Source organism: Carassius auratus, unplaced genomic scaffold, assembly GCF_003368295.1.
Source record: "Carassius auratus strain Wakin unplaced genomic scaffold, ASM336829v1 scaf_tig00031692, whole genome shotgun sequence".
NCBI classification, from domain to species: Eukaryota; Metazoa; Chordata; class Actinopteri; order Cypriniformes; family Cyprinidae; genus Carassius; species Carassius auratus.
Genome location: NW_020525944.1, coordinates 61440 through 67635, shown reverse-complemented (window position 1 = coordinate 67635; position 6196 = coordinate 61440). Strand labels below are relative to the sequence as shown.

Below are 6196 nucleotides of genomic sequence, written 5' to 3'. Positions count from 1 at the left end.
CGGTCGCTGCACGACCAGTTTGAAAGTTCTGTGCCACTGCCACTAGTAATGCCACAGTCGTGTACAAATGTAATGCGCAAAGGCTAAACGTTACATAACCAGCTCTTTTTAATCTGCGCTAAAATCCTATTCACTACATTGTTAACTAAAAGTGCTATCTCTGCGCTCGCTGAACACAACAGATGCAAATATAGAAGCATGTGCGTGCACTGAAGTCGCTGGGTGGCAACTAAAACTTAGAGATGAAAAACAAACAACACAATTCGTTTTTAGCATTAACGTTAGCAGGCAGATAACATACAAATAACTTACCATGGTGGAATAAAACAAAAAGAAAAAATAACAAAATCGCCATTCCACTATCCCCATAAGAAAAAAAAAGATTTAAGTTATCATTAACCGTCGAAGTTCAATTCCAATTCTCAAGAACGCAAGTACAGAGGACGTATGGATTGTTGTTGATTTCAAGGATGCATCGAGCGCGAGAAGGGTCTGGCTGCAGACCGTGGGCGAGTGGAGCTCCACTCTCAAACCGGAAATACGTCACCTCCACTTGAAAACATCAAGATGGCGTCGCCGGGAGTACTTCAAACTTAAACTCAGGTAATTTTATCTCTGCATCGCTAAAATGGTGAACTGACGCTGTTGTAACGTGCAGTGTAAGAAAAACGCGCAGGGCTTACGTGAAATTACTCCCAAAAGGATTAATAAACACTATGGATTTATAGATTTATATCGCGAGCGATGTTGATGTCTGGCCACTAATCTATAAATCATATATACACCACATATAGTCATGTATAGATCAATGTGTCTGTCCAATATGTCTTTTTTATTAAGTTATCAAGTTCAATTACAAACCTTTACGCCATATTTCAACAACTGAACACATATTATTAGTGTTGATTCAGCCAAATAGAAAGAAAAAAGATGGAAAAAAATAACAAATAACATTAATCACACCATAAGATAAAACAGAATAAATAAGGGAAAGGGGAAAGAAAAAGAAAGATGAGGGTCTTATTCTAACAACAAAAACAAGTTCAAAGCATACAAGAGTTTCTGGGCGTTCCTGTCCATCCTGTAATGAAGAGACTTTGCAAATATCTTTAGTTCATTCTTCCATCCGCTGAAGTGAGGTTTAACCTTTAAAAACTTACATCTATGAATCTAGTATTTGCACAAAGTAATTAAGTTATTTATCAAAAAGTCCTTGGATCTTTTCCTTCAACAATACTCCAACCTTAACTGAGAACACAGTCAAAGGGTGTACTGATATCTGTTTGGAATAAACCAGTTTTGAAATTCCAGCCAAAAAGTCTGTACAGATTCACATTGGAAAAACATATGACCTACAGTTTCAATATCGTTCTCACAGAACCTGCATGAATTGTTCTCCCAATTAAATCTTTCTTGTAGGAAGTTATTAGATGGATAAATGTCATTTAGTATTTTAAATGTTACTTCTTTGGCTTTAGGAAGAACTGGATAAGTAAAATAACACTTCCTTATTTTGTTTGCCTCTTCTTCACTAAATTCTTGAAGAACATACTTTCTTTTCAGTTGACTGGGGATGTACAGTTTGGATAATACATTTCTGAAAAACTTATTTGTTAATTGTTTGCTTTTTAAATTTTTACCTTTAGTACATGATGGATAGCATAGGTTTAACTTAGTTTTTGGTGGCTTGTGGTAAAATAACGTAGTGAATAATGAAAGGACATGATCGTTTTGTATGTGTATGCCTTTAGCATTTGTTATATAATGTTAAAAAGGTCATATGAAGTGGTTGTTCTCATATTTAATTTATTAAATTCACTTTCAATTCACTTCCAGGGATAGGATTGGCATAGAAGATGCAGCACTCTTTACATTTTAAATGTATTTTGTCACCCTCGAAGTCAAAGTCTTTTTACATGTGACATTAACATGTACATATTTATTTTTTTCTATTTTGTTGTTCTGTTATTCTATTGTTTGACTTTTTTTGTTTCAGATCAAATGTATATTAAGTGTTATCCATCCTCATAACACCTCCACAAATAGAGAGTGGAACTTCTGAGCACCATCACCTTGTCTGCTTTGGGACTGTCATAGGTGAATGATGCAGTACTTTTCTGTGTTGAATTTACATAACGTCAGTACACAGACATAGTTTTGTTCCAGTTTTTCTGTGCTCAAGTCTTCTTTGTGTCCCCAGCCCAGCAATCAGATGCATCAGAACAACAAAGCACAACTGTGGTGGCCCAGGCACCTTCAGCAACAAGTAAATTGCTTTAACATTAATGATAATGAAATGTCAGTATTTTAATTAAATTTGACCCATCTGATGTAATTAGTCATGCCAGAGATTTAACAACACTGTCAGTCAGGAGCATATTTAACAGGAGCCACACTCAACTGGCTTGAGGGTTACTTCAGTAAGTGTGGTTGACCCTCTTGTTTTTGTGGCTATAACAATTAGGCTAAGTCATCTCACTCTCTTCCATTTCCTTAACATGAAACTTTTGACTGAAACATGAAAATGATACTGAACAGGTGCAGTGAAGATATTTAAAAGAGACACTATCACTATCTAAAGTACAGAAAGCCTTACATCATCTCTAGGTGCAGTCGCCTACAGTGCAGCCAGCTTCACAATGACTGTGGGGCTGGTCACCAGAAAAATGGACAACAGGGAGTGCTTTTGGGGTTTTACTCCTCAAATGACCACCCTGGCTACTGTAGCTGGGATTGCTTCACAGACGATGGAGGTCTTGAAGAGTAAAGTGTGCGTGCGAACACATTGTGTTTTTATGGTAACAATTATGGTCACTTGCAGTTCATGTGTTTTCAGTGTAGTGTAAGATGTGTTTATTATTATTATTACTTTGTATGTGTTGTTATTTTGATTAAAATACAAAATTCAACACACAAAATTCTGGTTGAGATATTATTTTAATAATTTATTTAATATTTCATTATTTTTTCACTGCTAAATATTACAAACATAAGGTTAACTTTCTAAAATGTATGGAATGTTACATTGTCAGTTGTACATTGGTAAAACAAACATGAACAAAAGGCAGAAGCCCTAAAAATATGGATTGTGGATGTCTGTAAAAAAAAATTTGCCATGTCGTGTCATAAACCGTGAAAGATTAGTATATTATTATTTTCATTATTTCTACTAGGTAAAAGTAACAACTATAAAAGTACAGAACATATTAACATTACGTACAAAGAGGTGACATAACTTGCAAAGCACCCTTTATACATGTATATAACAAGTTATAATACTAAACAAAAGTTTGCTGGAGGTGACTTATTTTTGCTCTTGAATGGAGATCAAGAGCATTATATGATGACATGCACTAGTCACTTGTGCAGCATTGGTCTGCTCACTCACCGCTCACTACCTCATTCGTCATGGAACTGACGTCATTACACAACCTCATCAGTCAGTTAAATAACTGCTCTTGGTCACTTGTCACTTTAATCAGACTTAAGATATTTTTAATAAGTGATTTTTTTTTTTTTTGCACTAATAAATCTTTTAACTGCACTGTTGTTCACTTCATTGATTTGCACTATATCTGTCATTTACCTTGCGCTGCTTTATTTAACTTTATTTTTAACCTTTATTTTTATTATGTCTTTTTTATCATTCCCTTATTGTATAGTTGTATCTACATTTTATATTTGATCTAGTTATTTTTTAGGCTTTAATGTTAATGTTATCTGTATGCACCGGGGTCTGAGTGTAACGCAATTTCGATTCTCTGTATGTATGTACTGTACATGTGGAAATTGACAATAAAGCAGACTTGAACTTGAACCTGAGATCCACTCGCCGCCATGGAGGTGACGTAATTATACGGAAAGTGTTGCCCGGACCAACATGGCGCCCGCGTCATTAGTGGAGGCGACGTAATTCTACGGTAAGTGTGGCCCGGTCCAACATGGCGGCGGCGTCGCTAGTGGAGGTGACGTATTTCCGCTCTTGAGTGGAGCTCCACTCGCCCATATGTCTGCAGCCAGACCCTCGCTGAGTCCCAATTCGCCTACTTATAATTTTGACCTAAAAGTATTTACTTTTTTGTGAGCAAAAAGTACATACTTTTGAGTGTGAAGGAAAAGAGTATGCACTTTCTGGGACATACTTCTATGATGTCATGCAACGTGAACGACAAAGTGCTTGCCTAGTTACGCACACCACAACTGTTAACGTTCCATTCATTTTTATGTCCAATACAATTTTATTTACTATTCCCATCTTTTTTTCTCATCGTTTTTTTTTTTCCGCTGCCAATATCCCGGAGTAATGCATGCACTCAAACAGTACACTGACCGGGATATTGGTTTATTTTAACTCAGAGGGAGTGTTGGCCACATTAAAAAAGTTAACAGCTTAAGTAATTTGTGGATTAATGCGTATTAGAGATGCAAACCGTTTAAAACGATTCAGTTCGATTTGGTGAACTGGTTCAAAAAGATCCGGTTACATCGAATGATTCGTTCTCGATCCGGATATCACAAACTGCTTTGTTTTGAACTCTCTCTCACAACAGACACAGAAGAGAAGACAATGCTGAATAAAGTCATAGTTTTTACTATTATTGGACCAAAATTTATTTTCGATGCTTCAACAAATTCTAACTGATCGATGTCACATGGACTACTTTGATGATGTTTTTCTTACCTTTCTGGACATGGACAGTATACCGTACACACAGCTTCAATGGAGGGACTGAAAGCCCTCGGACTAAATCTAAAATATCTTCAACTTTGTTCTGAAGATAAACGGAGGTCTTACTGGTTTGGAACAGCATAAGGGTGAGTTATTAATGACATAATTATGATTTTTGGGTGAACTATCCCTTTAAGTTGCTATTTTATATTGTCCTCCAGCAAATAATTAATGTATCCCTGGTGGTAAAAAATTAAATAAAATCTTATGCTGTTGCCAAAATAATTAGTTCTAACATTACCGCTGTATTGTTTATTTTATTTTTTTTTTTTTGATTAGGTTGATGCAGTGCAAGATATGCAGATTTGAACACCCTGCCCAGGAGGTCCTTTTGAAACATGACCAATTGTGCCACTACCAGGGAAGATACTGCCAACTACCCTGCTTCTACACAGATTGCATCTGCTCCTTTAAAACCACTGGTTGAAGTCTCACCTTTTAAGATCACACAAGTGCTTATCTTCACGTGAGAGTCACTTAACATTGAATGGTGAATTGTGTGACTTTAAGGAAATTTGTAAAACACCCTATTACTCCAAACATATAAGGAGCCATTGAAAAAAAATCATAAAATTTTAAGGTGCCCTTTTAGCCAGTGTGGTTTTTAAAACACATCCGATTTCATCATCCAGTGGTCACAGAAGCCAAAAACATTGCAGATTTTCCATTACAGACTTTAAAGCAAATATCATTATTCAAAATGCAGAACCAAAAGACAGTGAGCCACAAACTGTTGTTATGCACACACATATCACCATTGTAGTTAATTTTATATTGCTTGTGATCATTTAAAAATTTATTTCTAGTCAACTAAACACAAAATTGGAAGGTTAACTAAAAGTTCACTTAACTTAATATATTATGTTGATTGAACATGCACAAAAGTTTGTACAACTAATTGACCTTTAAGTTGAGCAAACTCAAAAATCTGCTGAAGCCGGTTGCCTTAAAAGTTGGCCCAACTTATGATTTTTTACAGTGTACTTATCATTCTTTTAATTACACAAATGTCTCGTTAAAAATGTCTGATGAAACTGATCTGAGATCAGGCGATCTCAATGAATTTGCATGATTCATGGGTATACAGAGATCACCCCCCAATGACAAACCATTGAAATTTCGAAATGTTTCGAAAAAATCCTGACGTCACGATTTTAATTTGTATTATTTACTTGATAAACATACAAAATACCAAATAAACAACAGAAGAAACTATTTTTAATTCAGAGATGTCCAAACAGCAGTATAACAAAAAATACATAGATAAACAAAATAAACACAACAGAAAAATAAATAAATACAGAAAAAAATAATCATCAAATCATCAAAAATCCACAATGACAACAACAACAACAAACATTCAAAAGACTACATAGTTTAAGGGCTTTTTTGTGACCATGAGCTTTAGGGATTTAAAGAAGACCAATAAATCTAGGGATGCACGATCATGATTTTTCATGGCCGATT

At 35.3% G+C, this 6196-nt stretch overlaps 1 long non-coding RNA gene across 1 annotated transcript; it reads left to right on the top strand.

Annotated features, from left to right (window-relative positions):
* The first annotated feature begins 480 nt into the window (after positions 1-480).
* Positions 481-2217, top strand: LOC113080594 (uncharacterized). Its single transcript, XR_003281909.1, has 4 exons — positions 481-603; positions 1837-1881; positions 1997-2097; positions 2201-2217. It is a non-coding gene; the product is annotated as an uncharacterized LOC113080594 (long non-coding RNA).
* The last annotated feature ends 3979 nt before the right edge of the window (positions 2218-6196 follow it).